Source organism: Mus musculus, chromosome 14 (assembly GCF_000001635.26).
Source record: "Mus musculus strain C57BL/6J chromosome 14, GRCm38.p6 C57BL/6J".
Taxonomy (NCBI): Eukaryota; Metazoa; Chordata; class Mammalia; order Rodentia; family Muridae; genus Mus; species Mus musculus.
In genome coordinates this window covers 88,342,157-88,368,108 of record NC_000080.6, presented here as the reverse complement: position 1 = coordinate 88,368,108, position 25,952 = coordinate 88,342,157, and the positions used below count along the sequence as shown (strand labels likewise).

Sequence of the window (25,952 nt, the reverse complement as noted above, 5' to 3'; positions counted from 1 at the left end):
AAAAAAGAAAACCATGTTAGAGCCAACAAAATTTTCTTCATTCAACAAGCTGATATATCAGAGACATTGCTGTGTTCTGGATCCAAACCATGTCAACAGGAGACTGGGCAGAGCACCTTTTAAAGAAACAAGCAAACAAACAAACAAACAAAAAACCAAAACCACAAACTAAGAGGCATAGGGACAAGGGTGGGGCCTCAAATCCATATTGTATATTTCCAATGGTATTTCACACCTGGCATCTTAAAAATGGGTTACTACCTGTCAAATACCTCATATGGCTTCCCTGACAAATTGGCCTAGATTCATAACAGCTACTGGGTTTCAGTTCCCACTCGGTGGGAAACAACAAGTCACAGTTATATATAGTGGTCTAAGTTCCTAAGGGGGCATCTAGGGCCAGAAGCAATTTCTGGGAATTCAGTTATTTGTTAGAAATCAGCCTAGTACAAGATGGGGTCTCTGAGGCTAAGGTAGCCTTTAACAGCTCTGATGTCTCGAAACTTAGGCATATCTGATACAGAAGTAAGAAATTGATTTTGAGTTCCTGAGACAAAAAAACAAACTATGTAATAAAGAGGTAGAGTTACAGCTCTGACACCACCCTTTCATCAATTACTCACAGGGAGTGATTTATCATCATCATTTCTTAACTGTTGTGATTCTCAGAGTCGTTTTGCAATTAAGCAAAACCAATAGTAAACATTGGTCACAATTCTCTGAGAGGCAATAAAGAGTTTTCTCTATTTAGGATCATGATTTTATGCAAGCTGTCTTTAAAGTCTGTTGATCTTCAATTATATTGCATTTATCCTGAGAATAGATAAGAGTCTAAAGCTTATCAACTAATCCCTTTTGGAAATTAGTTTTCTAATAATAGCAGTTAATTGAGAAGGAACAGCTAACTAGTTACCTGAATGCATATTAAGTCTTTCTGAGTTAGGAAATATTTGAAATAATGATATAATCTTGTTATATAGACAATAGACCTTAAGGCCATTACCCTCATTTTTGCGTGACAGTTTAGAATAAGTTAAAAATCAAATACATCACAAACAATATTAACTGATTTTCTACCTACAGCTATGTTCCCCTGAAGCCGAGTTTCTGGTACTAATGCCTCAGCACTTAGATTGCTCTGTCATCAGAATCCATTTATCACATCCTTTGAACCTCAATCACTGTAACCCAGTCCAGTGAGTGGCAGGTGCTGAATATCCAATAAGGAGTTAATGTAATTTCTACCTTCCAAACATTCTCAAGCTCAGGTAACAGTAAGCAAAGCGTGAATGAATACATCAGGATACAAGAGGAAAATGGGTTTAAAATTATCACAAACATGCGACACAACCAAGATGTAAGTGAAACAAAACCAAGCAAACATGTAAGTAAGCTCTAGACCAGTGGTTCTCAAAGAAGGAGTCACGATCCCATCGGTAGCCAAACAACCTTTTCACAAGGGTCACACACCTGATATCCTGCATATTAGATATTTACACTAATATTCATAACAGTAGCAAAATTATAGTTAGGAAGTAGCAACAAAATTAAGTTTATGATTAGGGTCACCACAACATGAAGAATTGTATTCAAGATAGCATTAAGAAGGTTGATAACCAATGCACTAGAGGAATAGGTCTCAATCATATTTCAGATTTAGTATCATCTTGGGAGTTATTGGAATAGTTAGTGCTCACATCCAGCCTAGGGTTTTTAAAAGAAAGACTCTGCCTGAACCCCAAGATAGGTCAATTTTAAGAAAATGTTCAGGTTTCTGGACTAGGCATCTGCTGTTAAAAAGCACTGCTTTAAAGGAAACAGAAAATGAATATCTTGAACTATGAATAGCTAGCATATTCATTTTGACAGCCAAGGTTAAAGTGCTTATTGGTACATGGTACTGCTTGACCGTTTTTATCTGTAAGTGTTTTTTCATTATTTTAATAATTCATGAGCAGTTCATTTCAAATGGAAGCAGAATTTAATACGTCTTGGATCCAGCAATTTGTTATGTAAAAGGTAATCAAGCTTAGCTAAGAGTAGTACTTTTCTACGAAAAGATAATTGTCAATCATACTTTTATTACACTCTTTAGTGTAATGGATTAGGAAGATTTTGTTCAGCATTCTGAGTGTAAGAAAAATATAACAAAAACGAGGTAATTTCCTTGTATGTGGAATACAAGACTTGAAAGGGTAATGCCTCAAAGGACACAAAAGTTGTCCCTGACGTTATTATCATCATTTATTTATGAAGTAGATAAATAAAAATTAGACTAAATTATAATCGTCCCTGATTTTTAAAGATATATTTAACATGAAAGATATAACTTATAAAGTTAAGCCAAGGAGTGGGGACACACCTATTTAATTCCAGCACAGAAGAGGCAGAGGTCGATGTTTGTGTTTGAGGCTTGCCTGGTTTACAGAGCATGTTCCAGGGCAGCCAGTGCTACAAAGAGAAGACCTAAAACCAAAAATCAGAAACTAAAATCACCAAAAACAACAACAAAAAACAAAGTTATTATAAATCTTTAAATGGTTAAACATTAATGTTCATGGCTATCTCTGTTGAACAAATGTATGTTGATATCTGTTCATAATGAGAAATTGATAAAGTCCCATTCAGTTTTCATCTGACCTTCTCATGCCAAACATGGCCAATTTACTTAGAGAAAATCTGATGTTTTCCAAAATCAGTACACTGTCTAGATTTCCTCCCCTTCAAAAATCTGAGCCTAATAATGTGTTATTTTGTATACTTCAAATGAAAGATTTCAAAGTGCCTCATATTATTTTTCCATATCAGCTATTCTAATTTACATTCTCAACAGTGTGTAAGACTTCATTATTCTCAGCAACCTTTGGGAGCATTAGTTATATTTGGTCTCTATTCAATATTTGAAGAATCCCATTTTGTTCACACTGTGGCTATAGCAGTGATTGGAATATCAACTACAACATTTTCCATATTGTAATTAATAAATAAACATTGAAAAATAAGACTAGATATGATTCATAAGTAAAATACTAATAAAGCCCCTCAGAGAAGACATTTGTAAACACATGCCTAAGTATTGTAAGCCCTGGTGGAAAATCTAAATGGGAATCCATTTAAACTATTCTCTGTTAAATACTAGACTATTATGAAAGGAATGGGATAGCCATTTACTGGAGAATATGGGTAAATCAAATAAAAAATCAGACAAATGTAACCATAGGAAACCATCTAGGAGTAAAGAGGAAGAGACTGACAGACTGAGTTGAATAGAGTTAATGGAGGACATAAAAGTTTGTTCAGTGAAAGGAGGGATCCCGAAACTGATGTGTGTTGAGGGAAGTGTCAGCCAAGTTCACTTCCAATGCCGTCATAACACACATAATCTCTTCAGTCTGTTCCCTTATGTGTCCCATATGAGCTAAACGAAAGTTTGGATTTCTGTCCATCTCTTCCTCTGAAAGTATTCCGGGAATTAAGAACAACTTATATGAAACAACAACAAACCATTAAGAGCAGAATGTCATACAGGAGCTGTGAAAAAAGTTCAGAGTGTGTGAACTTCAAGGGAAAGATCCAGGAATGATGGCTGAGCATTGGAGCACTCAAGAGGCTTCTCAGAGGCCTTCTATAGATCCAGGAGGAGCAATGAATACAGACGTGCATGCTTTAAGCTTTCTTTCTGGGCAGAATTTTTACTGAAAAGGAAGCAAAGGATGATATAAAGAAACTGAGATAGAGATCTGAGAAGTGAAGTACTGTAACAAGATAGACTTTCTGCAACACGATCAGCGCTTTGTACAGTTGAACAAAAGCATAGCTTCAGATATCTGGAAAGTCTGTATCATTGGATCAAAAGTTTAAATAAGTCTGTTTCCAATATAGACTACTTGAAGAAAAGAGAGTTCATTTTCTTCCTTTTAGTCAGCTCCTTGCTCCTATACCATTGCTGGCACATGAAATACATGTTTTCTTCCAGTATTAAGTATCAGGTTCTAGGAAAAAAGATTCATGAGCAGCTTATATTCTATTAGAAAGATATATTATGAACTGTTCACGTGTTTGTTTGCATGTGCTTATGTGTGTGACTAAAATTACTTCACTCAGTAACAAGCACAGCGTCATAGGATGATAATTGAATAAAAAAATAATATAAGGTGCAGGATATAGGAGTTACTATTTTATAAATTCGGCAGAGGAAAGGACCAAAGATAAAAAAATATTGAAATAAAATGGCAAATCACCCTGGAATTCAGGAAAGAGCATCTTATGCAAATAAAGAGTAAATGTAAATATGCTGTGGCTCATACCACATTGTAACTACATCAAGGAAATGAGAGACTGGATAGAATGAAAAGGAAAGTAGTAGATGAATGAGCAAGTGTCTTCACAGTGAGGAGAGGGTGTGTTGGCTACTGTAGCACAGGAGGTCTCCATATTTTTCAAAAGTATCCCTGAAAGTTTTTGAAACACATTTATCAATTTTTAGGTAATTACTTATCCATGTAAATATTTCAAAAAGTACTTAAAAGATTTTTCTCATGTTTTCTAGAATGGAACCTATAATGGAATACCTTATATTGATTGTATATGCATATGTGCATGTGTGCTGACTGTACATGAAATGCTATGCATGTGGTGGGCAGAGGATAACTTGTATCATATGGGTTCCAATAATTGAGCTCAGGTTATCAGGATTAGCACTAACACCTTTACCTTCCAAGACATCTTGCAGGCCTTTATAAAATATTACTTATATTGGTTATGTATATACACATATATACATATATATATTCAGAATGAGTAAAGGAACAGAAAATTATTTACAAATAATAGATAGGACACATATTCAGGAATATGTCTTCTGTGCCAATGCATGCAAGGCTATTCTCTTTTTCTTCTACCAGGTTCAGTGTATCTGTTTTTAAGTTTAGGTCTTTGATCCTCTGGGAATTGAGTATTGTGCAGAATATATTTGTGTTCTTTTACATACTGACAACCAGTTAGACCAACACCATTTATTGATGATGCTTCCTTTTTTCAATTGTATATTTCTGGTTTCAATATCAAAAATCAATAATCGAGAGGTATCTGGAATGGCTTCTGGGTCTTTGATTTGATACCATTTGATACATGCTTCTATGTTAGTGCCATGTCATTTTCATCAATATAGCTTGAGCACCAATAGTACATACATTAAACCATCAATTAATAAATATGACCTCATGTACATTACAGCAATGCTTCTGTAAGGCACAGGACACCATTAATAGTAAAAATGGTAGCCTAGAGAATGGGTAAAGAATTTCACCAACTCACATCTGACAGAGGGCTAATACCCAAAATATATAGGAAGTTAAGGAACTGGACATCAACAAACCAAATAATCCAAGTAAATAATTAGGAGGGGATGGATCTATACAAACTATTTTCATCAGAGGAAATTCAAATAGCTGAGAAATGCTGCAAACTGTTTAATATCCTTAGGAATCAGGAAAATGTAAATCAAAATGATTCTGAGATTCCTTCTTACACTTGTCAGAATAGCAAAGTTGTATAGCGAAGTTGCTATATACGTTTGCACTCCTACCAAAAATGGAGGGGTGTTGTCCTTGCTCTACATACTTGCCAACATGTGCTGTCCCTTGAGTTTTTAACTGTAGCTATTCTGACAGGTGTACAATGGAATCACAATCATTTTTATTTGCATTTCCTGATGGCTAAGGATGTTGAAATTTCTTTGAATGGTTCACAGCCATTATAGATTCCTTTGTCTAGAACTGTTTTAGTTATTTATATATTTTTTATATCAGCCCTCTGTCATATGTAGGGTTTTTGGAGATCTTTTCCCATTCTGTAGGATATCATTTGTCGTATTGATAGTGCCCTTTCCTTTACAGAAGCTTTTCAGCTTCATGAGGTCCTATTTATTAATTTCTGACCTTAGTGCATGAGCACTGTTTAAGAGTTCTTTCCTGCGCCAGCGCATTCAAGGCTATTACCCTCTTTCTTTTCAATCAGGGAGGTATATCTGGTTTCATGTTCAGGTCTTTGATCCACTTGGACTTGAGTTTTGTGCAAAATGATAGACACGAATCTATTTGCATCCCTCTGCATAAACTCATCCAGTTTGACCAGCACCATCTGCTGAAGATGTTATCTTTAGTCTATTGTATACTTTGGGCTTCATTGTAAAAAAAAAATTAAAGTGTCCATAGGTGTGTGGATTGACTTGTGGGTCTTTGATTTGATTCTATTGATTAACCTTTCTTTTTTATGAAAATACTATGTGACTTTTATAATTATTGCCTTGTAGTACAGTTTGAAATCAGGAATATTGATACTCCTCAAAGTTCTTTTATTGTTCAGGCTTGCTTCAGTTATAATGTTTTCTGTTCTTCCATATGAAGTTGAGGATTATTCTATCAAGATCTGAAAATCCTGTGTTGCAATTTCAAACAGAATTGCTTTTAATCTGTAAGTTGCTTTTGGTAAGATGGACACTTTTACTATGTTAATCCTACTAATCCAAAGCATGGGAAATCTTTCCATCTTACTTACTCAACTATGTTCATAGTCACTTTATTCATAATAGTCAGAAACTAGAAACAACTGATATGTCTCTCAACCAAGGATGGAAAATGAAAATGTGGTACATTTACATACTAGAGTATTACTGAGCTATTAAAAACAATAATATAACAAAATTTGCAGGCAAATGTATAGAACTGGAAAAAAATCAATTGGAGTGCTATAAACCATAACCCGAAAAAAAACATGATATGTACACAGTTATAAGTGGATATTAGCCATAAAGTAAAGGATAACTATGCTACAATCCCCAGACCCAAAGAAGCTAAGGATCCAGGGGGATCAAGGGGAAGGGGGATGCTTGAATTTCACTGAATAAGAGAATTAGATGTGGGTGGACTACAATGTCATGGGAGTGGGGAGGGAAACAAGAGGGATCTAATGAAGGTAGATGGAGAAGAGCATACTGGGAAGGACAACTGAAATTGGGGGGGCATCTCTGGATGAGTTAGAAACCTAGGGCAATGGAACATCCCAGGAATCTAAGAAGGCAACCCTAGCTATGAATGATATGGAGCCTAAACAGATTGTCTTCTGTAACTAGGTAAGGTGTACAATAGAGGGATTGGGATACCAACCCAGTCACAAACACTTCAACTTGCAATTTGATCTGTCTACAAGATCTAAAAGGTGTTCAGTGGTAAAGATGGTACAGAATTTAAGGGACTGGCCAGCCAATGACTGATACAACTTGAGACCTATTCATGAGAGGTCACTCACCCCTGACATGTTTAATAATATTCTACTATACTTGCATATAGGAAACTAGCATATTAATAGCTAGAGTCGCTTCATCCACCTTCTGACTAGAATAAATGCAGAGACCTACAGCCAATCATTATTTAGAACTCAAGGGATTTTGCAGGAAAACATCAAGATGGGAGTAGGGTTGTAGTACTTTGAGGAGCCAGGTACACACACTATAAGGAAAGGACCCACATAATCAACTAATCAAGGCTCACAAGAACTCAGAGACTGAAGCTACAATCAGGGAGCATGTATGGGTCTGACCTAGATCTTCGACATATATGTTATGGTTGTATGGCTTGGTGTTCTTCTGGAACTCCTAACAGTGAGAGCAGTTGCTGTCTCTGACTCTTTCTCCTGCTTTTCAGAACCTCTTTCCTCCTACTGCATTGCCTTCTACAGCCTTAGTGTGAGGGGAGGTGCCCAGTCTTATGCCATGTTTGATTGATATCTCTAAGAAGCCTACTACCATTTTCTAAATAGAAATGGAGGAGGCATCAATCCGAGGCAGAGAAAAGATGTGGGGGAGGCACTGGGAAGAGAAGAGGGAAACTGTGGTTGGTATGTAATACATAAGAGGACAATACGTTTAAAATATCGTAACATAAGAAAAAACTGACAAGAATTAGTAAACTTGAGATCAAGCACAGAACATACAACTAAAAAAGAAATTATAAATGTAAAGCACACCAATTTTCAAGTGCTAATAAAACTCTTTTATAAAGATGAATACAAGTTCTGAAATTAGGAATTGTTAATTTTTCTTTGATGTATTTTCATTCCTTCTTAGAAATAGTACATAATTTTTACTTTCATCTTAGAACTCACAAGAAAGTCTTACATGAATTAATATAGAGAAAAATTGTTAGTGGTTCATATTAATTTTATTAAGGAAAAGAAAAAACAGATAGTGCTCCACTATGTAGATTGGTGTTTCCAAGTATGTTCTTTGTGTCTGTAATATTCTGGTGTTGGAGAGGTTGCTCCCAGTGTTTAGGAGCATTGGATGCTCTTTGAGAATACGTATGGTGGCTGCATTAGTTAGGGTTTTACTACTGCAAACAGAAACCAGGACCAAAGCAACTCTTAAAAGGATGACATTTCATTGGGGCTGGATTACAGGTTTAGAGGTTCATTCCATTATCATCAAGGCGGGGAATGGCAGTATCCATACAGATGTGGTGCTGGAATAGCTCGTGATACTCAGGCAGCTAGCGGAAGACTAGCTTCCAGGCAACAAGGCTATTAAAGCCTAACCTCACAGTGACCCATCTACTCCATCAAGGCTCTACCTCCTAACAGCGCCACTCCCTGGTCCAAGCATATATAAACCATCACAGTGGCTCATAGGCATCTGTCACTCCAGTTCCATGGTACTGAATACCCTTTCTCTCTTCCATCGGCACTAGGTAGTTATAGGTTCATACGAAAACATTCAGGTTAAAAAAAAAAACCTGCACCTAAAATAAAATAAACAAATCTACAAGTGTAAAAGAATAATTTAATTTCTATGATTGATCCATAAATAATATACTAAATTGGGCTGTGAGTTAAAATTTGCTGTAAGGAAAACTATCAATAGTGTTTTTGTATTCATTACTAAGAATATTTTTTGTCTAGCAGATGCTTTCTTTTTTCATTTGATACTAATCAGAAGATCAAAGCTCTGAGGTTTCTAAATAAAATTACTTTCACCACTGTAGTCCCATTCTCAGTCTACATTTAGAAATGTTCCATCAATGGGTACATCTGTGTTATCTGTCAAATCATGCTCCGACTTTTTGAAGACATGTTTAGCAATGTAGCATTATAATTTTTGTCTTAAATAAAAGAAAATTTTCCTTACTGTAATATTCTGAGTCCTTACAGTTATGAACAATGAGCTACAACAATGTTAACTAATCAATATAGGCCAAAGACATGTTTTGTGAAAATAGAATGGTTATCCTGGAAGGTGAGAGGGAAACTATCTTGGCTACAGGAAAAATGCAAGGAATATTAATCAAAGAAAAGAAAACCTAACGATATTTTATGGTGTCATACTTTGGATATCAAATGTCCTTTAGAAGTAAATATTCCAAAGGCTTAGAGTACTCGTCATTGGATGATTGAAAGGTGGTTGACCATTTTATAAATGGAAAGAAAAGGAAATTAGATCATTCATAATGAGCCTTTGAAAGAGACTACTGAAACCGAGAACCTTCTCTTCTATCTCTTTCATTGCTTCCTGGATATCATTAGATAAACGCCTTTCTGATCCTCAACTCCCGCCATGATATCAGCCTTCACTACCGGTCCAGAAGCAGGTACCAAGCAATCCTGGACTAAAACTTCTAATGCCAAAAGCTAACCCAAACCTCTTTACTCCTTACAAACTGATTGATAGCTGATGTTTGTTGTAATAATAGAAAGCTGGCAATGTACCAACCGTACTTGCTCTGTTTCTTAATGAATACTTGGGTTACATACCCCTTAAATATTCAAATTTCTCCTTTTAGTTCATTTCTATATGAATCTAAAAAATAATGCCTGGATAAAGTGAAGGTTCTATTTTAACTTAATACGTGGGTACCATTGGGCTTTAAGGGACAAACATCTTTGGATAGTTTGACCAGATGGTATCAGGAAGAAGTGGGAAGAACAGCCTTTAAATGCTAGTGGCTCTCTTGAAAAAAGCATCAGTGCAGCCAGGACCTTTTGTTTTGTTTTGTTTTGTTTTGTTTTGTTTTGTTTTGTTTTGTTTTGTTTTGTTTTGTTTTGTTTTGCGTGGTATTTCTTTATACAACAAAATTTCAACATGTTTTTCACATTAGTCAATTCTCCCCAGGTGTTTCTCACCACCTCCCATCCTCCTAACTTTATTCTCTCTGTGTCTCTGTCTGTCTGTCTGTCTGTCTGTCTCTGTCTCTCTCTGTGTGTATGTTTGAATGTGTGTGTGTGTGTTTCTGTCTCTTCTCTTTCTCTCTACTAAAGCGTTTTTAAAAGAAAAGAAACAAAAACAAAAGCAAACAGAACAAGAAACATAAAAATGTCCATAAAAGTACAAAAAGAAAGTGAAACAAGTGAAAGACTAAGAGAATAGAAATGTCAAAACAGAGCAAAGTTAAACCAAACGTAACAATGAGTTTATTCTGTGTTGACCATCTACTTCTGGGCAAGAGGCCTGCCCTACAGTGTAGTTGGTATATCCAATGAGCCTAGGGGAAGAAAACTATTGCTAGTGGTTATCAATTGAATATAGCTTCTTGGTTAATGGTTGAAACCCATGTCCAATCTCTCTTCTCAGTTCTATGACACAGTCTGGTTTGAACCTGTGCAGATGTTGTGCTTGCTGCTCTAATTTCTGTGAGTATATATAGCATCAGTTTTGTTCTGTCCAGATGATGCTATCCATTCCCTCCAGCTCTTACCAATCTTGCTGCCCCCTCTTTTGCACAGAACCCTGTGTCCTGAAAGCAGGGATAATGAAGACATTGCATTTAGGCTGAATGGTCCAAAGTATCTCACTCCATCCATATTGCCCAGTTGTGTTTCTCTTTTTAAATTCCCAACAACTTTGAAAAGAACCTTCTCTGATGTGGAATGAACAAAGCACTTGTCTGTCATTAGGAGCTATTTGATTTCTCACCCAGGGGCTTTCCTCTCCTGTTTCTCACAATATCACTATTCAAATGTTCACTTATTAAATCTTTATTTCATAATACTTAAATATCCAATTAATTATAAATTGTGAAAGGCATATACAAAATATGTTTAGTTCAATTTTTCTTAAAGAATAAATAAGGAAAAAGATTAAAAGTAACCACTGATGTACTTCTATGGTAGAAACTCCAAATAAGTGTGAGCCAGTGAGCCTCCATCACACACTGCTGAATTTACGACCCTGGGCTTCTCTGTCAGTTATTATTTACAGACTTGTTTCACTGTTCACAGAGCTCACAAAACACAGAGTGGATGTGACCAGTGTTTGGAGCAGTGCCCAAGAAATGAGTGACACCTGAACCAAGCTTGATCTCTTATCTATACAAATCACAAAGATCTGACATTTTATATTCAATTTTCAATTTTATATTCAAGGTTTAGAACTAGATGGAAGTAAGGTAATATGTACTGGAAATACGTTATCTAGATGATTCCCCAATCAGGTATGGACTTGTGTGTGTGTGTGTGTGTGTGTGTGTGTGCACATGGAGACCAGAGTACTACCTCAAGAGCCATTCATCAGGCAATATCTACTTTGATTTTTGAATCAAGTCTCTTACTGATATCATTTAGCAGAAGGGATAAGATGTCAACAGAACCCTCTGAATTACCTGAATCTCTGTACCCAGTACTAAGGTTATAAATGTAAGGCACTACAATTGGAATTTGTGCATGAGTCCTGGGGGTGCAATGTGGGGCAATAGACCAGCAGTGCAACTTAGGTCTTCATACTTTTAAGGTAAGCACATTACTCCCTGAGCCATCTCTGCCAAAAGATATGACATGTCTCATAAACAACAATGTCCTAAATAGTATTAGCACATGATCACATAGAGATACCTTCCAACATTTTAATAGAATTGTTTGTATGTATCATTTCACCTGTTATTCTATAATATTAACTTATTCAAACTTTTCCACATCCAAAAGTTGATCACCTTAAGCAAAACCATCATCCAATACATCATGCACACTTTTTTAAAATTTAAGCAAAGCTCTTTACTGCCATTATTAATTATCTGAAATTTCTTAATCAGTACTAAACATAGGAAAGGCATTTTGTGAAACTCGAAAGAATACTGCAATTTTGTATGAATACTCCCTTAGTGAAACTTACTCTTTTCCATGTCTCTCTAAATAAACATTGCTTGAATTTAAACAGCTTCTGCAATCCTACTGTTAGTCACAATTAAGGCTTAATTAAGTCTTTTTCACTCTAAGAGCAACTATCACACATGATTCCCTTAAACGTTGGAACTTATTTTTATTCTGAGATTCTGAAAGTTTATTTAATACTCTTATGAAAATGTGTATGAAATAGCAGTTAAATATTTGTAGGGTGTCAGTGACAGTGATGTGAAATTTTACATGAAGTAATAATCATGAACTAACAGCATAATGAAGATTCGCCTTTGGGAAGGCTGAAACGTTGAAATCATACCAAGAAGAATTTGAATTTTTGCCCCAGAGTATAACTTACCATGTAGCCTTCAGCCTTGATTTTCTTGTGCATAATCTCTACTTTTAAAAATGAAAGAATAACAGCCTCTGCCTCGGACCCTGCAGCCACTGTGCTGTTGATGCCTAAGAAGAATCAGATTGCCATCTATTAACTCCTTTTTAAGGAAGGCGTGATGGTCACCAAAAAGTATGACCACATGCCCAAACGCCCCAAGCTAGCAGACAAGAATGTCCAACCTTCATGTAATGAAGGCCATGCACTCTCTAAAGTCTCAAGGCTATGTGATGGAGCAGTTTACTTGGAGACGTTTCTACGTTATGAATGAGGGTATTTAGTATCTCCGAGATTACCTACACCAGCCCAGAGATCCTGCCAGCCACCCTGTGCCGCAGCCATACCGAGACTGGCAAGCCTCAGCCCAAAGGTCCAGAGAGTGAGCAGCCTGCAAGATTCACAAGAAGGGAGGCCTACAGAGGCATCTCCAGGAGGAGTGTTGTGTGCCCTGGAGCTGACAAGAAAGCTGCGGCTGGGGCTGGGGCTGGCTCAACAACTGAATTCCAGGTTAGGAGCTGCTTCTGTCCTGGATGTGGTCAGCCAACTCAGTGAAGATGGAGATTATGTTGTATTGAATAAACTTTAAAGAAAAAATGAAAGAATAAGAAATAATTTTTTCTTTCATTAAAAATAGATTTTTTTCATAGAATTTTTCCTGATTACTTTTTTTCCCTCCCTCGGGGAACTTCTCCAATTTCTTCCCTAACTCTTTCTTCACCCAAATCCACTCTCCTCCTTCCCACCTCCCAGCCCCTTTCTCATTATAAAACAAATAAGCATCTAAGGAATAGGGATAAGATAAAATAAAGTAATATAAAACGAAAACAAATATATTGGAACAAGACAATACAAACAGACAAACAAACAGAAGGAAGAAAGAGTGTCCTAGAAAATGCATAGGGAACAGACATAGGTGCAGAGACCCATTCATTCCCACATTCAGGAGTATCATATAAAATAGAAACAGGAAGCCATTACATATACAAAGGACCTTTAGGGTTAAAACATGAAAATAGAACATTAAAAAAAAAAGACATATTTATTAACAACAGGAACAACAAAAAGCTATGACATGACATCATGAAACAAGAAACCTCCAAAGATGCCTTTGAGGGTCTTTTCTGTTTTCCCTCTAATGCTTGGCATTCAAAACACTTCTAATAGTAGTTTTTTAATCAGTGAGATTCCCATGAAAGAAACCAACTTTTGATTTGCAGGTGTTTTGTTAACTGGAGATCTGGGTTTGGGGTTTAGGGTGGGGACACATGTTCATTTCCTCTTGCAGTTCTAGGGCCACATCTGGTGACCAATGCTTTAGCCTCTAGGAATTCATAATGTCTTCGACCCACTGTTTAGAAGGCCTCATTTCCTTCCCTCTGGCTCTTATACTCTTTCTTGCCTCCTCTTCTGTACAGTTCCTCAAGCTTTGAGTAAAGAGATTTGATGTAGAGAACCCAGTTAGGATTGCAAGTTCCAAGAGCTCTGCATAATACCTAACTATGGGTCTTTCTATTGGTTCCTATCTGCTGCAAGAAGACTCCTTTCTGATGGTGACTGAGAAAAGCCCAGAGGTATGAGCATATCAGTATCTCATTAGTAATTTTTTGGGGGGAGTGAGGGTTCATTTAGTAGTACAGTAGTATTGTCAATGCAAAACCAATTTCCTATTTCTCTGGCCAATTGTCTCTTTACTTAAAACTTTCTAAAACTTCACTTGGTCCTGTGAAGGTTTGACATGTCAAATGCCTGGGTGGGGAGGTAGGAGTTGGTGGGTGGATAGGGGAACATCCTCAGAGAAGCAGGGGGAGAGAATGCAATAGAGGGTTTCCAGAGGGAAAACTTAAAAAGGGGATAGCATTTGAAATGTAAATAAACAAAATAGCCAATAAAATATAAACAAACAAACAAACAAACAAATAAATACTTCAAAGAATCCCTTAGTTTGCCTTTCCTCAGTGCCTTCAATTTACTTCATTTTTCTAATGAAAGTGACTTTTGTCTTATGTCTTTTCTTATACATATAAATTCGGCAAGTTTTTTAACCTCCAGTAATTTATGAATTTTCCTTAGATACTGTAACTCCACACCATCTTTAGTGATGTATTTCTTTTGGATTTCTGACTTGCTTCCAGTGATCTTCCTTATTTTCCTTAAACTATTGCTTTTATTTTTTGATATTATAATTATTTTATTTTACTCTTCCATTTCTTTCTTTCAAACCTTCCTGTATACTCATACTTGCTTTTCTTCAAATTTATGGCCTCTTTTATCATTAACTTTATTATGTAAATAAACACACAGAGAAACACACACACTCACATTCCTAAATATAACCTACTCAGTATGAACAGTGTACTTTGTATGTATGTTTTTCAGGAATGAGTAAGTATTATATAAGTAATTGTTGTACTTTTCCCTGGAGAAGCTAAAACACAGCTTGAAAGCCACACTAATACACACGCGCGCGCACACACACACACACACACACACACATTCTCAATTCTGTTCCTTTAGAGAACCCTGATTAAAGCAATATTTCTTTGACAAGGAGTGAAGAAGTTCAGGTATGGTATAAATGAACCAAGTTTTCTGTATCCATTCTTGCGTTGTGGGACATCTGGGTTGTTTCCAGCTTCTGCTCATTAAAAATAAGACCACGGATGTGGTGGAGCATGTGTCTCTGTGGCATGGTGTCCCATCTTTTGGATAAATGGCCAAGAATGGTATAGCTGGATCTTCAGGTAGATCTATTTCCAATTTTCAGAGGAACCTCCAGATTGATTTCCAGAGTGATTGTACCAGTTTGCAATCCCATCAGCAATGAAGGGGTTTTTTCTTTCTCCACATTCTTGCCACCATGTGCTGTCACCTGAGTTTTTGATCTTAGCCATTCTGAATAGCGTAAGGTGGAATCTCGGTGTTGCTTTGATTTGCATTTGCCTGATGACTTTGAACATTTCTTTAGGTGCTTCTCAGCCATTCAATATCCCTATGTTGTGAATTCTCTGTTTAGTTTTATATACCATTTTTGATTGCATTATTGGTTTGGCTTATTTGGAGGCTAGCTTCTTGAGTTTAGATATTATTCCTCTATTGGATATTGGGTTAGTGAAGTTCTTTTTTTCCCAATACGTAGGCTGCCAGTTATTGACTATGTACTTCGACTTACAGATGCTTTTCAGTTTCATGAGGTTCCATTTATAAGTACTTGATATTAGAGCCTGAGCCACTGCAGTTCTGTTTAGAAAAGATTTCCTTACCCCCACCCATGAGTTTGGGGCTCTTTCCCACTTTCTATTCTACTAGATTAATTTTATCTGCTTTTATGTTGAGGTTTTGATCCAAGTTGACTTGAGCTTTGTGCAAATATGGATCTATTTTCATTTTTTCTACTTACAGACTGCCAGTGAGACCAGCACTATTTATTGAAGATGCTTTCTTTCTTTTTTTTCCCCCATTGTATATTTTCGGCTTTTTGTCAAAGATCAAATGCCCATAAGTGTGTGGTTTTATTCCTGGGTCTTCAATTCTATTCCTTTAATCAACCTGTCTGTTTCTGTACCAATAAAATGCAGTTTTTATCACTATTGCTCTGTAGTGCAGCTTGAGGTCAGCGATGGTGATTCCCCAGAAGTTCTTTTATTGTTAAGAATGTTTTCCCTATCCTGGGTTTTTGCTCTCTCTATATGAAATTGAAAATTGCTCTTGTCAAGTCTGTGAAGAATTGTTTTGAGATTTTGATGGAGATTGTGTTGAATCTGTAGATTGCTTTAGAATGAGGACATTGTGACCATGAGATTTTCAGGCAAATGGATGGAACTAGAACATATCATTCTAAGTGATGTAACTCAGATCCTAGAAGACATACATAGTACGTACTCAATAATCAATGAATATTAGCAAAAAAAGTACAGAATATCGAAGATAATAATCAATAGAACTCAAGAAGTTTAACAAGTAGAAGAGCCCAAGTGGGGATTCTTCAATCCCTCTTGGAAAGGAGAAGAAAACAAACAAGAGAGACAGAGAAGGAGAAACAGGAACATGATCAAGTATAGGGTGGGGGACAGGTTAGAAGCCCAGAGGGCCAGCAGAAAAAAAAATGGAAATATACAACCCTGGGGGGTGGGGAGAGAAGAGGACCTTCTAGAAAGACCTGGGAGGTGAGAGATTATCAAGATTCAAAGACTTTATATGAAATGCCCAAAAGTGGACAGAGGGAACTTGTAGAGTCCAAGTCCAGAAGAAAGACAGGGCATCAAGTGGAGGGATGGGGTTCCCATCCCACAGTCAAAAACTCTGACCCAGAATTATTCTTGTCTAAAAGAATTTCATGGAATGGACAAAAATTAAGAGGAGACTGGGTGGAAGGCAATCCAGTGACCAGCCCAACTTGTGGTCCATCTCAAGTGGAAGCTCCAATGCCTAACACTATTAGTGATGCTATGGTGTGCTTACAGACAGGAGCCTCGAATGGCGGTCCCCTAAGAGGTCCAACAAGCATATCTGAAACAGACACAGACAAGCATACCCAACCATTGGACTAAAGTTAGGGACCCCTGTTAGGGAAAGGCTGGAAGAAACTGAGGAGGAGGGTGACACCATAGGAAGACCAATCGTCTCAACTAATCTGGACCCCTGAGATCTCTCAAACACTGAGCCACCAACCAGGCAGCATACAAGAGCTGGTCAGAGGCCAGATACACACACACAGTAGAGGAATGTTTGGTTTAGCCTAGCCCTAGAGAGACTTGTGGCCCCAGGGAGTGGGGAAGACTGACAGGGGTGAAAGAGACAGGGGGGAGAAGAAATGGATAAGGAACTGGGAGGGAGCAGACCAGGAGTGGAGCAAAGACTGGACTATAAAAAATATAATTAAAAAAGTACAGATATTAAATGCATTTATTCCAGAATCATTCGCTATTTACTTTTTAAAAAATAAGAACATTTTACTGCATAACCATCACATTTCTCTATGTTCCTTGTTACATCATTTTTTATCTGTGCAACACAATCCACTATTGGTTTTTTGACATAACTTTTGTAATTAATTTGTTATAAATTATATATCTCAAAAATATTTGAAAATATAACATGAGAACCTATACCATTTTAAAACAGTTAATTGGCTCTCTGCCCCTCCCTGTTCCAGAGACAGCCACATCTTTTTGTGCAGTGCTAGTCTCATCCTGTAGACAAGATGATGAAGGTCAAGTGAACAGATTTGGCTGTATTGGGTGCCTGGTTATCAGGGCTGCCTTCTGCTCTGCATCTTACAAAGTTGAGATTGTGACCATCAGTGAGTCCTTCATTGACCTCAACTACATGGTCTACATGTTACGGTATGACTCCACCCATGGCAAATTCAACTGCACAGTCAAGGCTGAGAATGAGCCCATCAACATCTTCCAGGAGTAAGATCCTGCTAACATCAAATGGGATGTTAATGGTGATGAGTATGGTAGGGAGTCTACTGGCATCTTCACCACCATGGAGAAGGCTAGGGCCCACTTGAAGGATGGTGTCAAAGGGGTCATCATCTTTGCTCCTTCTGCCATGCCCCTATGTTTGTGATGGGTGGGGACCATGAAAAATATGACAACTCACTCAAGATTGTTAGCAACACAGATTGAACCACCAACTGCTTAGACCCCTGTACAAGGTCACCCATGACAACTTTGGCATCTTGGAAGAGCTCATGACCATGGTCCATGCCATCACTGTCACTCAAAAGACTATGAATAGCCCCTCTTAAAAGCTGTGGTGTGGTGGTCCTGGGGCTGTTTGAAACATCATCCCTGCATCCAATGGTCCTGCCAAGGCTGTGGGCAAGGTCAACCCAGAAATGAACTAGAAGTTCACTGGCATGGTCTTCTGTGTTCCTACCCTCAAGGTATCCATTGTGGATCTGAAATCTTGCCTGGAGAAACCTGCCAAGTATGATGACATCAAGAAGGTGGTGAAGCAGGCATCAGAGGACCCACTAAAGGGCATCCTGGGCTGCACTAAGGACCAAGTTGTCTCCCGTGACTTAAACAGCAACCCCCACTCTTCCACCTTTGATGCTGGGCCTGGAATTGCTCTCAATAACAACTTTGTAAAGCTCATGTCTTGGTATGACAATGAATATGGCTACAACAACAGCATGGTGGACCTCATGGCCTACATGGCCTCCAAGGAGTAAGAAACTAGACCATTCACCCCAGCAAGGACACTGAGAGCATAATGCCCTAGGTTGCTGAGGAGTCCCTGTCCCATCTCAGCCTTTAACACTGAGCATCTCATTCACAATTTCCATACCAGAACCCCATAATAGGAGGGGCCTAGGGAGCCCTCCCTACTTTCTTGAATACCATCAATAAATTTTGCTGCACTCAGAATAAAAAAAAAAGCAATTAGTTGTGTGTATGTGTTTATGTGCATTTGCATATTTATATATGTTTGTTCATATATGTTTGTACATGTATGAGTATGTGTTTGTTGTACCCCAACATTTCCAAATTTCAAAGGGCAGGTCGTGTTTCTCTTTACTCCTTTTTTTAAACTCCTTTTCTTAACTTTTCTGTTTAGCTCCAACACAGCATTCCTACATTTTTCCAATGCTGGTAGACAACAGTGCAGTGAATTTGGAGTTATCCTTGCCTTAAGGAGTTTTTAGGTGCCAGATCACGTGAAAAATTATTCAACTTAAAGTCAGGTCTCTAGAGTGCAGGATATTTTCTATTCATTCTCCTTTTTCCAGTGCCTGGAGTCCAGTTAAATTAACTCAAATCAAGGTACCAAGTGTGGTATCTACAAAATTATACTCTGGTATAAAGGAAAATTACTTTCTGATATTTAGCTTAACATAACATAATCTGGAAAGAGGAGCAATTTCAATAATTTTAACATTGAGCAGCATATGTCTAAGGAACAGAGCTGTAAGATGTCTGGAAAATGTATGACACATAGCTCAAAAACTAAAGAAATTTAAACTTAATTCACATTTCTATTCCAAACTTTCATTTTTTATTTATGAATTACCTATTCACAATGCCTGACTTCATATGTTTTCAGGGTGGGTAGATGGTTGAGTGTAGATTTTATTAAAGTAGCTGACTGTAAAACATGTTTCTGAAAATCACACTAACTTGGAAATGGTATTTTAATGCTCTTGGCTGAATTCTGATGTTAAAACTAATGTTTGAAAGCAATAAGGTAGAAAACATACATATTTCTTAGTTGTGGTGTGCTTTACTCTGCCAGTATGTACGTGCTTAGCCTTTTAAAATGTCAAGTATGGCTTATATTTTATTAACTATATAGCATCAGGTAACTAGATGCATGTTCATTACATATATTATCCAGTAACAACTGGTGTCTACTAATGGTGTTTTCATTGTTTAATGTAAGGACTTTTGTCAACAAAGATATTTTCAAACTTTTTCTATTATTGACCTCCCAAACTCCATGTTTTTCAACAGGTACCCATAGGAGAGTTAAAGTATATTGATGAATAGGGGCAAGAAAATGAGGAGAAATACAATTCTAGTAGAATGAAAGAAAAATGTCTTGAAAATCAGTCTTATCAGTCACTTGATGTTGATATTTGTATAATTATTCATAAATGCAGGTATAGAATGGAGAGCATGAAGAATTCTTCGGTCATCCTTGGAGCATGAAAATATATTGTATATACATATATATAATGTGTGTGTTTGTGTGTGTGTGTGTGTGTGTGTGTGTGTATACAGCACACACCGTACATGGATTTCACAGGTACTTAGTCTTCAACAAGAAAAATAAATCTTAAGCAAGATAAGTAAAGCACTTACTGACTTAAGTTATGTACTTAAAAATTTATATGGATAAAAGTGTAATGTGGAGAAAGAGGTTAAGACTTAAGCTCTTTATCTATTTAATATCTTATTTATGGTGAATAGAAAAATACTGTATTATTTTCAGTAAAGTTTTAGGCATATTGATATTCCACTGAATATATTTTCTGCGTAGTCTGAGTCTACCACATGCAAAGACTTTGTAGGGCTGCTTCTGCAACCCACCACACACTCTGCAATGGCTGTTCTTGGAGTGGTTCCCAGAACTGACAGTGTCTTCAGTAGGAGTCACATACACAGATCTCAGCAATGGAACTAGTTGAGGGACAGGATGTTATTACAAAGAGGAAATCTGTAAAATGTTTCAAATATCAGTCACAGCCAAAAGGAAAAAGAAGTGGCAGCTAATCAAATGTCAAAGCAGCATCGTGTAAAGGCAGCCCTGTCCTCGGGAAAGTACATGTGGTTCTTTGTGCTTGAATCAAAGCTTCAGAGTCAGAAGATGAAAATATATGACGCATGCTGCTCAAAGAGGAAGCTCTAATCAAGTGCCAAATAATGACAGCTTTTTTTTTTTTTTTTTTGGAAAGAAAGAGTTTAAGACGAAAAATATGTGTTTACGTTTCTAGAAATGAAATAATAGAAAAAGTGAAATACAGTTAAAACTGATTTTTGAAAGTTTATATTTTGATTAGTTCATTAAAAAAATACTGGAATTATTTCTTCAAAATGTGAATCCCATTATGCCCCTTCTCTTTTTTTGTAGCACTGTCATGTAACAAGGTCAATGCCTTCCATATGTCAAGCCTTACTTCATTCCCAGCATCTCTGAACGTAGAAGCTCTTTACCCACACCTCTTATGCACATACTCTCCTTTATTACCCCACTAAAGTGTCTTCAATGTCTGATGCTGGCATAGATCTGAGGCCATTTATGTAGAAACCATATATTCTTAGCAGAAGGCTCTTTCCTTCCTTGTTATTCCGATCATTATGTCTCCATTAACTTAATCATTACTTCTTTCAACCAATCAGTCCAGTTGCTCCACTGTCAAAGCTCACAGAGAGGTATTTCTCTGCGTTTTGTCACCATTACACTTCATCCAGTAGGGCCAGGAGCTTCATGTCACTGCTGTCTACTGCACTACTTTGTGAATTGAGAAAACTCATAAATGCTTTCTGAGTGAAAGAACAAGGAAAATAGTGGGTCAACCTTTCAGAATAATCAACAAAATTGCTACGTGAGTTACTACAAATGCAATAAAAGGTAATCTATTCTAAGTAAATTAGAGCTCCCAGATACTAATTGATTTCTTATTCCATCTTTAGAAGCTTTTTAAACAACCCACTAATCATTACGGTTCTCAGTGACAGCTCTGTATGGTATCCTATCATTCTAGAAGCAGAATAAAAGCAGGAGAGATCTTAATCTTTACAACATGTTGTCTAAATCAGCATAGTGCACAAAAGAACACTAACACAAACACCAATACTTGCTATATAAACTCTCAGATCGTTAACGCTCACAAGAACTTAGAGAAAGCTTGGGGATGGCTTTTAAAAACAATTAAAATAATAAATTCTGCAATAAAGATTTCAAAATATTCTGGATGCATACTTACTGCTGTGCTGGTCCAGTGGGATTGATTTTTATGAGTCCAAATTTCACAAAGATTTTAGAAAATATAAAAACCATTAGTATTCTGTATTAATAAAACAACTGAACACTGTTATTTAAATGTGCTGTCTTAAAAGTTTCAAGTTAAGCACTCTAAGCTGCTTTTTATTAACATTGGGACCTGCTTACTGTCATAAGAGCCAGAGGCTTTAAAGTGTAATTAACAAGACAATTAACCCTCATCAAAAATGTTAACAAAACACAATGAGAGAAGTAGAGAAAGTATGAGAGCAGCTGTAATGGATAGGTAGCATTAACAACAACAAACTACAGACATTCGACAGAAATGGCAACAACCTTACAGAGTTAGACTGTTGAGCCATCTGTTTCTAAAAGCCAAACTTTTGTCAGAGGTCCAGGCTTCTGCAAGATTAGCACAGAATCAAGTATACTATTTAATGTATCAGTCAGAACAACCAGAATATGTACAAATGGGTCAAAGCATTTTGAAACAGCCATGCCTTCAAAATTACATATTAATGATATATCTGTATTTCTCAACCTCCAAATGCCTCAGAACTAGGTTATTTAGAAGTGGCCCAAATGTGTGAAACTCTAAAGTAAGCCCAAAGTTACAATTATATAGTTCAAGACTACTATAACATATCATTTATATTTGATTAGTTGATTTACATAGTTTACTGGAAGCTTAAACCTAGTAATTAATAATGCTAAGAAGGCTCTAGGCATTCGTAATAATCTCAAAACTACTGCATTTGACTTGAAAATTCTTAGTTTCAAGTTAACATGCTATAGACATTAATGAAGTAAAAGAAGTAAGGCTCCCAAAGCCATATTTTATCCATATTTGCAGAAAAATAAGTGGTATGTGTGTGTGCGTTGAGATTAAAATCTATCTATCTATCTATCTATCTATCTATCTATCTATCTATCTATCTATCTATCTATCTATCTATCTATCTATCTGTCTGTCTGTCTGTCTGTCTGTCTGTCTGTCTGTCTGTCTGTCTGTCTATCTATCTATCTATGTATTTATAAGCTAATATATCATTAGCTGCTGTGTGGAATAACTACTTTAAATTCATATATAGTTTTAAGATGTTACCTTATAAGTTTTTATTGTTGAAACGAAGGTCACCTTCATTTTTCCTTCCTTTGAGATATAGAGAATATGGGAGTGGTGTGGGTCAATGTGTGACATCCACTTCCCCTCATGTATCATGCTTTGACTGATGGATATTATCTACAGGTTTATGTATGAAAGATTCAGTCCTCTAGGTGCCATTGTTACAGTGTAGAACCTTGGAGAGGTAAGGCTTGGCAATTGTAACTAGATATTAAGAGCTCTGTTTTCACAAATGAATTAAAATTATTTCAAGGTAGTGGGATCAGATCTTCAGAAGTCCTCACTCCTTGGGTGAGTAGGTGGCTATAAAGCACAATCACTCTACTTGCTTAGCACCTATGAAGCTAACCATTCTTTTGCTTGTTTTCTCTCATAGTATTATTTAGTCAAAGAACTCTTACAATGATGCTGGCTCCATGCTCTTTGTATAATCATCTACCAGAATCATGAGCCAAAAGAATCTCTTTTCTTGACACCTTATCTAGTATCAGTGATTTTGCTATAACAACACACTATGGACTAAAATATCATTCAAACAAATGTTACATGGTTACAATGTATAGGCTGTTCCAAAACTTATCTAAATTAACCATTAAAATCATATAATTTCCTAAAGTTATTTAAGGCATCTCAACATCAAAAAAGTATTAAAGTATAAATCTATAATTTTCTATAGTTATTTTAAACATCTCAACATCAGAAATATTATATTATTCATTCTTTGAGTAACAGAATAAGAAAAAGGGACAATAGTTTTCTTTCACATTTAAGGGATTTATTTCTTCTCTTCATTTATTAGGTATGAACAAAGAAGCTAATTGTTCCCATGAGAACTATTCACCACTTTATGACCACATCAGAGGTAAGAGTAATGTGCAGTGATCAGAATCAAGAAGTTGAGGACAGAAATTTCTATGGAGCTATGACCAGCTTCTTCCTATAGCCTCCCTGATCTTTGATTGTGTTCTGATTATTTTTTTTATGGTTGGCTTAATCACAGTTTCTTATATTTCAGAGATCCTAAGCTGCATATAGTATAAAATGTATTTAATAAAAGGTAAACTGAGTCCAAAATGCAGATTCAGAATAAACTGGACAATGTGTAGCTTCTTTTGGGTGTTTTAATTATACCATGGATAACCTGTTTTTTTTTTTTTTTTTTTTTTTTTACTAATAACCACCTCTAAGTTATCATGCATGTCCTTTTGTGTCTGTGTTACCCCACTAAGGATGATATTTTCTAGTTACACTCATTTGCCTTCAAAATTCATGATGTTCTTACTTTTAAGCTGGGTAGTATTGCATTTTGTAAATGAACCAAATTTTTGTTATCTGTCTATCAGTTGAAGGACATCTGGGTTGTTTCCAGTCTCTGGTAATTATCAAAAATGCTGCTATGAACAAGAAAGACCCAAGCAAGGAAGCTTGAATCTCACTTAGAAGAAGAAATAACAAAGCCATAGGAAGCAAATGGAGGGTGGAATCAGGGTGGGAAGGGGGATTGGGAGGGAAATGGGGGGATTGAGGAGCACATGTGTGGAGAAACAGGAGAGATGTTCAGAGGGCCAGGAAAATGGAATGGAAAGTGAGGGTTAGCAGGGGTGGAGATGGGATGGGAGCATCTCAAGGATGTGCCAGATATCTTAAATGAGGGAGTTTCCAGGAATTTATGGGGGGTGACTCTAGCTCAGAATCCTAGCAGTGGGGGATATCAAACCTGAAGGGGCCACTTTCTATAGCCAGAAAGGAATCTCAGTGAAGGGATAAAGACAACAAGCCACTCACACAACTTTTGACTCAAAATTTGTCCTGTCTAAAAGAAATTCAGAGACAAAGATAGAGAAGAGACTGAGGGAACGGCTGCCCCAAAACTGATCCAACATGAGACCTATCCCACGGGCAAAGCCCAATCCCTGACACTATTAATAATACTCGATTATGCTTACAGACTGGTGCCGAGCATAACTGTCCACCCAGAAGCTAACGGAAACTGATGCAGAGACCCACAGACAAACATCGGATGGAGCTCAGGGAGTCTTCTGGAAGAGTTAGGGGAACCATTGAGAGATCCGGAGGGGATCTGACCTCCACAGCAAGACCAATAGTGTCAACTAACCTGGACCCTTTAGAGCTGAACCCCTATCAAAATGCATACATGGAATGGACTGAGGTTCCCTGCACATATGTAGCAGATGTGAAACTTGGTCTTCATCTAAATCTTTTGCCTGCCTGTGGATCCTGTTTCCCTAACTGAGCTGCCTTGTCTGGCCTCTGTCAGAGAGGTTGTACTTAGTCCTACCAAGACCTGATGTGCCAGAGTGAAGTGATAACTGGAATGAGGGGCTCTCCACTCTCAGACTAGAAGGGAAGAGAGGATGTGAGATGTAACCGTGTAAGGGTGGACCAGGAGTAAAGACAGTCAGGGATATAAATTGAATGAATAAATAAATAAAGGGAAACAAAACTGTACAATGTTGTTCCTGTCATTAAAGTTTGCAAACAAAAAAAAATGAAGAAAAATAGAAATTATATATTTCAACCCTAGCACAATTACTGCAAATTGATATAGAATTATAATTAAATCTTTTAGTAATCAGGCACAATGAGTTCAAGCAATAGCACAACAAAACACTTTTCTACCTTATTTCTCAAAAGGTTAGGTTGTGACCATTGAGTCTCACTTAAAATCCTTTTCTTTTTCTAGCTAAGACTTCTGTATAAATTAGCCTGTTCAGAAGGCTGTGAGTGCTTACACTTTAGGCATCGTTGTAAATGTTACTTCAATTACTCTTGATTTATCAAGCTCTTTATACACTT

At 36.9% G+C, this 25,952-nt stretch overlaps 2 pseudogenes; both read left to right on the top strand.

Moving 5' to 3' along the window:
* Gm48929 (predicted gene, 48929) lies at positions 12,580–13,146 on the top strand (annotated as a pseudogene).
* Gm9274 (predicted gene 9274) lies at positions 17,737–18,930 on the top strand (annotated as a pseudogene).